The following is an 8,317-nucleotide window of genomic DNA, read 5'->3' on the forward strand; positions in this document are numbered from 1 at the left end:
ATACACAAATACATACACATATTCATACATTTATACACACACATTTATTTATTCATTTGTTTATTGATTGGTTTACGAACACATATATAGATTTCGTAAACAAGTGAGAATCCAACGATACTATTGTCACTAGAAAAATATATACGTATAATACACAAATAAACAGGGAGCAAGGGGAGGCAGGGAGAGAGGAAGGGGGGCAGGGTAGGTGCGAAGACAGGCAATGGAAGGGGAGGAATGGGAGGGGAGAGGGGAAAGTAGGGGAGAAAGACGGAGGAGGGGGAGAATTAGAGGGATAATGGGGGAAAAGAAGGGAAAAGAGGGGTAGGAGAGGAGTGTGATGACGAGAGATAGAGAGAAGAAGGCATGGACGAGTTCGAGGGAGGGAAGAGAAGCAAGGAGAAGAGGTGGGTAATGGAGAAAGAGGAGGTGGAGAAGAGAGGAAGAGGAGGAGGAGGAATCAGTAAGGAATGTGTATGAAGTGGGAGGAAAGAGTGGGCAGAAGAGGGGTAGAGGAGGAGGAAGATGAGGAGGAAGAGGAGGCGGGAATGGATGAGAGGAGAGAAACTAAAGAGATGTAGTGAGGAGGAGGAGGAGGAGGAGGAGTAGGAGGCGGAGGGGCATGGAGTGGAGGGCAAGAAGGGGATGTAGGAGGCAGGAGGAGGAGTAGGAGGAAGAGGAGGAGGGGGAAAGGCGAAGAGGGAGAGAGAGGAGGGGTAGAAGATGGGGATGGCAATGAGGCAGCGAGGAGGAGGAGGAGGAGGAGGAGGAAAGGGGGGCGAGGTGGCGCGGGAGGGAGCGAGGGCCCGCGTGCCACCTGGAGCCAGTCTGTTCCCGGTGTGCCGACCACGCGGGTGTCTCCTGGAGTGTTGAGCAGGTGCTGGCCCTCACACACACACACACACACACACACACACACACACACACACACACACACAAGTACGTTCATGCAAACACACAGTTGCATCACACTATATCATTACGTGAATACACCACCCCATAACACACACACACACACACACACACACACACACACACACACACACACACACACACACACACACACACACACACACACACACACACACACACACACACACACACACACACACACACACACATGTATATACCTACACTAACATTACTGCATTACTTCATAACATAGCACACACACACACACACACACACACACACACACACACACACACACACACACACACACACACACGTAGTCAAGATATACAGGCTTCCAACTATGTGTGTGTGTGCGTGCCTAAATGTATCCAAATCTGCTTCAAACTTGTGATCAGCGATACACACACACACACACACACACACACACACACACAAACACACACACACACACACCTTTCTAATCACTGGTAACCTCCCTCCTGCCCTCTCTCTCCCTCTTCGAAGCCAGCAGGTGGGTGGCCAACACAACACTTCACACACAAGCAGCATCGTGGGAGCAAACTTTCGGAACGAGGAAGGAAAAAGCTCACCCACACGTTGCCTTGATCCCGTTAGCATCTTACGTTGTGGCGGGTTTTTTGTAATGTTATTCCGCGCGTATCTTTTGGTGGCATGTTTTCACTCCGCTTGGATTGCAGTGGTGTTGATGGCGGTGGTGCTTGTGCTTGTGGTGGTGGTGGTGGTGGTGGTAATAGTCGTGGTGGTGGTGGTGACGTGTATGATCAAGTGACAGGGACAAAGAGAGATGATTGAGGATTATAAGACAGACACACGCAAAAGACAAAGAGAGAAGGACAAACAGATCAAAATAGACAAAAAGTGAGACACACACACACACACAGATAGCAATAGATGGATATAGATAGATAGATAGATAGATAGATAGAGAGAGAGAGAGAGAGAGAGAGAGAGAGAGAGAGAGAGAGAGAGAGAGAGAGAGAGAGAGAGAGAGAGAGAGAGAGAGAGAGAGCGTAGCCCCACGGAGATTCAGTAACAAAAAATAACTTTTGATATCTTAGATCACATACACGTCTCACGCACGCACGCACGCACAAGCGCGCACACACACACACACAACAAAAAAGGAAGAAGCGAGGAAGAGAGGAAGGAAGGAGGGAATGGAGGAAGGAAGGAAAGCGGGAAAAAGAAAAAGAAGGAAGAAGCGAAGGAGTGAGGAAGGAAAAAGAGATAAAGAGGAAGGAAGTACTTAAGAGAAGAAAGAAAAAAGAAGGAAAAAGAGGAGAATGGAAAAAGCGAGAAAGAGAGGAAGGAAGGAAGGACGTTGAGGAATAAGAGTTCTGCTTTTCTTTTCTTTTTTCTTCTTTTGTCAGCAGGTCAAAATTTGGGTCAAGGAAAGGTTACGTTCACCGATTTTTTGTTGTGCTTCTTGTTCTCTCTGTTTTGTTTTCTTTCCTTCTATTTCTGAAGTGCTCTGTTCCTCTCTTATTCTCCCTCTCGTCTTCCCTTGCTTTCTATTTTTGGCTCTTTAGAGTTTACAATGCGGAATGTCAATAACGTCATTCAAATTTTTCTTTCTTTCTTTCTCTTTTCTTGCCTATTATTAGAAGAAAGTTTCGTATTTCTTATTTTTCTTTAACTGTTCTTCAAGTTATTTCTCTATTTCAATTTTGCTCGTCTTCCTTATATAATTTCTCTATCTATCTATATCTATCTATTTATTCGTCTATATCTATCTATTTATTCGTCTATCTGTCTATCTATTCATCTTTATATACCTATCTATATACTTTTTCCTTCCAGCCCTTTTCCTTTCTCTTCCTTCCTTACTTTGCTTTTCCCATATTTTACTTCCTTCCTATTCTTGTCACATCTTTTCCTTCCTTCCTTCTCCATCTTCCATTCCTCCATCAATATATTCATTTTCTCGCTTCATTCTCTTAGTTTTTCTTTGCTGGTTTTCTTCGCTTTCCTTTCCTGTTCCGGTTGGTGTGTCAGGGTGGCGTTACTGGCTAAACACCCCAAGGTCTCCAGGCTAGGGCGGTCACACAGGCGGCGAGGCGAGGAACTGAACGGCTGGACACAACACATCGCTTTGGGAACGCACGTGAGGGCGAGCAATAGTCACGTGACGAGACTCATTATCCTCGTGAAAGAAGGGAGGAAGGAAGAAGCGAGAGAGAGAGGAAGGGGGGGAATGTAGGAAGGAAAGAAAAAGAATAGGATGAAGAGAAGGGAAGAAAGGAAAAAAAGGGAGAAAGAGAGGAAAGAGGGAATGGAAGGAGAGAAAAAGAGCAGGATGAAGAGAAGGGACGGAAGGAAAAGAAGGGAAAGAGATGGAAGGAAAAAGAGAGGAAGAAAGGAAGGACGGAATAGAGGAAAGAAAGAAAGTAGGATAAGGAGGAGAGGAGAAGTGAGGATGAGAGGAAGGAAGGAATAGGGGGAAAAAGGAAAGAAAGGGAAAAGAGAGGGGAGAAAGGAAAAAAAGACAGAGAGGGAGGGAAAGAGGAAGAAAAAGAGGAAGAAGGGAAAATAGGAAAAAGGAAAGGAAAAAAGGAAAAGAAGGAGAAAAAAGAGTGAAGGAAGGAAAAGGGAAAGATAGAAGTAAAGGGAGAGGAAAAAGGAAGGGCGGAATGGAGGAAAGAAAGAAAGAAAGAAAGAAAGAAAGAAGGATAAAGAGGAGGAAGGAAAAAGCGAGGAAGAGAAGAAAGAAGCAATAGAGGATAGAAAGAAACAAGAAAAAAAGAGAGGGTAGGAAAGAAAAAAGAGAAGGGAGGAAGAAAAAAATCAAAAAGAGATGGTAGGAAGGAGGGAAGGAAAAGAAGGAAGGGGAGGAGCGAAGGAGCGACGAAGGCAAACAAAAGACTGCGCCACGGTGTTTCTAATCTAAATGTGAAAAAATTAAAACCGCTGGGCGTAAAAAAAAATAATTCAGTCACGACGCTTCTCATCGTAAAACAAGACTTGAAAATGGGTTTGAAACTAGCGTCCAGGCAACGTTTATTGTTTATTGCTAAGACATAAATTAAATGTTTCTTATCTAAATAAATTAAAGGAGACGAGCGTAAAAAATAGTTCAGTCGTGGAGTTTATTTTATACTGAGTACGAATGCGACTTGAAAATGGAATTAAAACTTTAGTGGTCGAGGCAACGTTTATTATTATTAAAGCTCATGGTAATAAATTGATAAATAAATACGAAATAAAATAAAATAAAATAATGAATCAATAAATTAAATAATATGGAATCAATAAAATAAAAATAAAAATAAAGGAATTGTACCACGGGACCGTTTTTTTATTATTAACAGAAAAATAATACGCAAGAAGGTGAACTCACATATTCTTTTTATCTACAACAAAGAAAGAAGCGAGGAAGAGGAAGGAAGTACTTAAGAGTAGAAAGAAAGAAAGAAGGAAAAAGAGGAGAACGGAAGAAGCGAGGAAGAGAGAAAGGAAGGAGGGAATGGAGGAAGGAAGGAAAGCGGGAAAAAGAGAAAGAAGGAAGAAGCGAAGGAGAGAGGAAGGAAGAAGCGATAAAGTGGAAGAAAGTACTTAAGAGAAGAAAGAAAAAAAGAAGGAAAAAGAGGAGAGAATAGAAGAAGCGAAGAAGAGAGGAAGGAAGGAAGGAACGGGGGAAGGAAAGAAAGAAGAAAAAAGAGGAGAAAGAAAGGAGCAAAGAAAAGAGGAAGCAAGAAGCGAGGAAGAGGAATGAAGTACTTACGAGCAGAAGGAAAAAAAAGGAAAAAAGAGGAGAATGGAAGAAGCGAGGAAGAGAGAAAGGAAGGAAGAAATGGAAGAAGGAAAGAAAAAAGGAAAAAGAGAGAAGGGAGGAAGCGAGGATGAGAGGAAGGAAGGAAGGAAGGAAGGAAGGAAAGAAAGAGGGAAAAAGATAAAGAAGGAAGAAGAGAGGAAGAGAGGAAGGAAGAAAATAAAAAAAGGATCACTGAAAATTGTTTTGCACCTCAACAAAGTCTAACATTAAAAAGCGACTGGAAGCAAAACTTGGACTTAAAAAATTTGTCATGACTCATCGTATTAAGATAACTGAACGCGAAAGACAAGGAAGGAAGAGAAGGAAGGGAAGGCAGGAAGGGAGAGAGGAAGAAAGGAAGGAGGGAAGGAAAGAGGAAAGGAAAGAAAAGGCTGAAGGAAAAAGCGAAGCAGAAAGGAAGGAAGAATTGGAGGCAGGAAAGAGGGGAGGAAAAGGAGAAGGAAGGAAGAACCGAGGAAGAGTAAGGAAAGAAATTAGGAAAAGGAGATGGAAGGAAGAAGAAAGGAAGAGAGGAAGGAAGAAATGGAGGAAGGAAAGAAGAGAGAAGAGAAAGAAGGAAGAAACAAATGAAGGAAGGAAGAAAGGGAAGGAGGGGAAGGTAGAGAAGGAGAGAGGAAGAAAGGAAGGAACGAAAGAGGAAAGGAAGAATTACAAAGAATTACACAGAAAATCAGACCACACAGACCCCATGGTCCAGACTTGGTGGTCTGTCCTTAAACCTAAGTGATTCTACATTAATCACATGGCTCCAAAACGTTGCATTTCATCTCTAGTTAATATTAAGTTCAAGGAAGTGACGGTCGAGCTTGTTTTTAAAGGAGTCCATCGTGTTACACTGGACCACTGAAGCTGGGAGCTTAATCCATTATCGCACTACAACGTTGGTGAAGAAAAATTTGGTGCAGTCTGTATTTACCTGTCTACATTTGAGTTTTGTGCCATTGTTCCTCGTTCGCAAAGTGTCACTGATCATAAACAGTTTCGATCTGTCTACATTCGTGAAACTATTAAGTATTTTAAAACATTCGATCAGTTTTCCTCGGAGGCGACGTTTCTCAAGAGAAAATATGTTAAGGGTGGAAAGTCTCTCTTCGTTGGATTTGTTGCGCAAGGAAGGGATCATTTTTGTTGCCCGACGCTGAACACCTTCTAATTTAGCAATATCCTTTGCATGGTGGGGAGACCAAAACTGTACCGCATATTCCAAGTGGGGTCTGACCAAACTATTGTAGAGTGGAAATATTACATCTTTATTCTTGAATTAAAAGTTTCTTTTAATGAAGCCCAACATTCTGTTCGCTTTATTTGCTGCATTGATGCATTGCTGTGAGAATTTGAGGTTTGACGCAATTTTGACACCCAGGTCCTTAACGTATTGAACGCTTCTGAGTTTAACGCCGCGCATTTCGTAGTCGAACTTCTTATTTCTTGTTCCAACTTGAAGTACCTAGCACTTGTCTACGTTAAAGGGCATCTCCCATCTATCCGACCAAGCTGAAATTTTGTGCAAATCCTCTTGGAGGCTTTGCCTGTCTTCGTCAATGAGGACCGAGTTATCAATCTTTGTGTCGTCTGCAAATTTACTAATGCGATTATTGATTCCAACATCCACGTCGTTGATGTAAATAATGAAGAGCACTGGGCCAAGAACCGAGCCCTGAGGGACGCCACTAGTGACCGGCGCCCACTCTGAGTTAAATCCATCGATCACCACTCTTTGTTGTCTGTTGCTCAACCAATTCGCGATCCATTGGTGTAACTGACCGTCAATACCTATTTGCTTTAATTTATAAAATAATTTATGATGAGGGACTTTATCGTACGCTTTCTGGAAATCAAGATAGAAATGAATGAAGGAACATACGAAGGAAGGAAGGAAGGAAGGATGGAAGGAAAAGATGGAAGGAAAGCATTACCCGAGACGCCGCCAACTACTGTTAAAAAGGAAGAAGGGAAAGAAGGAGGGAGGGAGAATGGAGAGGGAAGGAGGGAGAGAGGAAAATATGGAGGAATGTGTGATTGGCAAAGAACGATTATATACTTTCATCACCAGCGAAAAATTTATACAAGAGGTGTAAAGGTTTATCATGGGTTTAAGGAAGACCTGGAGAGACAACGATAAATAAGAGAAAAAAGAAGGAAACATGGAAACATGGAAACATGGAAACATGGAAACATGGACTAGCAGGCAGCAGAAAGCCTGTTGGCTCATTACTAGGCTGCCTGCGTTCAGTGATTTAATCAATCGGGAGGGAGGAAGGGAAGATAAGTTTAAATGGCGGGATTAAATTACTTTCCTCATCAGCGCAAGATTTATATAAGAGGTGAAAAGGTTTATCAAGGGTTTAAAAAGTACCTGAAGAGATAACAACAAATAGGAGAGAAAAAAAGAAGAAAGTGAGGGAGGGAGGGAAGAAAAGTTTAAATGACGATATAAAATTACTTTCCTCACAAGCACAAGATTTGTATAAAAGGTGCAAATGTTTATCAAAAATATTACGAAGATCAATAGAGCATACGTTAAACAGGAGAGCGGATGAAGGGCATGAAAACTCACCCATCACAACGCCAACTACCAACACGCATAAAACCAGCCATCAACCCGCGGAGGCCGTCTACTTTACCAGGGCGGTTGGAATTAAAGAGTTTCCCGCTTCGCCGTCCGCCGCTAGAACACACGAGAGCAGCTGTCGGGCCTGAGAAATAACTCCTGACACCTCCACTCTTACCCGCAACGCCGAGTGGTATTAGAACACGGGGGAGCAGCTGTTGGGATTAAGGAGTTACCCGCGGAGACTCTCTTATTACCCGCGACACCTTCTTATAATAGAACTTAGGAGCAGAAAGAAAGAAGGAAAAAGGAGGGGAGGAAGAAGCGAGGAAGAGGAAGGAAGAACTTAACAGCAGAAATAACGAAGGAAAAAGAGGAGAATGGAAGAAGCGAGGAAGAGAGGAAGAAAGAAATGTAAAAAGGAAAGAAAGAGGGAAAAATGAGGGAAGGAAAAGCGAGGACGAGAGGAAGGAAAAAATGGAGGAAAGAAAGGAAGAGGGAAAAGGAGAAGAAAGGAAGGAAGAAGTAAGGAAGGAAGAAATTGAGGCAGGAAAGAAAGAGAGGAAAATAGAAGGAACGAAGAAGCAACGAGGGGAGAAAGGAAGAAATGGAGGAAGGAAAGAGAGAAGGAAAAAGAGGAAGGAAAAACCGAGGAAGAGAAGGAAAAGAAATGAGGAAAAGGAGAAGGAAGGAAGAAGCGAGGAAGAGAGGCAGGGAAAAACGGAGGAATGAAAGAAAGAAGGAAAAAGGAAAAAGGAAGAAGAGAGGAAGAAACGAATGGAGGAAGGAAAGAGAGAAAGAAGACTAGGAAAGAAGCGAAGAAGAGAGGAAGAAAGTAACGAATGAAGGGCCTAAGAAATTACTCCTGACGCCTTTACAGTTACCTACAACGCCGTCTCTTATTAGCACATACTTTTAAGAGCAGATTTTGGGCCTAAGAAATAACTGCTCAAACCTCTACTCTTCCCCGCACACACCACATATATATCTTTAAGAGAAGATGTTGGGCTTAAGAAACACTCCTGACGCTGTACTATTTCCCACTACGCCGTCTCTTA

At 42.7% G+C, this 8,317-nt stretch overlaps 1 pseudogene; it reads left to right on the forward strand.

The window, feature by feature from the left end:
• The first annotated feature begins 723 nt into the window (after window positions 1-723).
• Window positions 724-8,311, forward strand: LOC126988933 (uncharacterized; annotated as a pseudogene).
• Window positions 8,312-8,317: the final 6 nt, after the last annotated feature.

Source organism: Eriocheir sinensis, unplaced genomic scaffold (genome assembly GCF_024679095.1).
Source record: "Eriocheir sinensis breed Jianghai 21 unplaced genomic scaffold, ASM2467909v1 Scaffold1009, whole genome shotgun sequence".
Classification (NCBI taxonomy): domain Eukaryota; kingdom Metazoa; phylum Arthropoda; class Malacostraca; order Decapoda; family Varunidae; genus Eriocheir; species Eriocheir sinensis.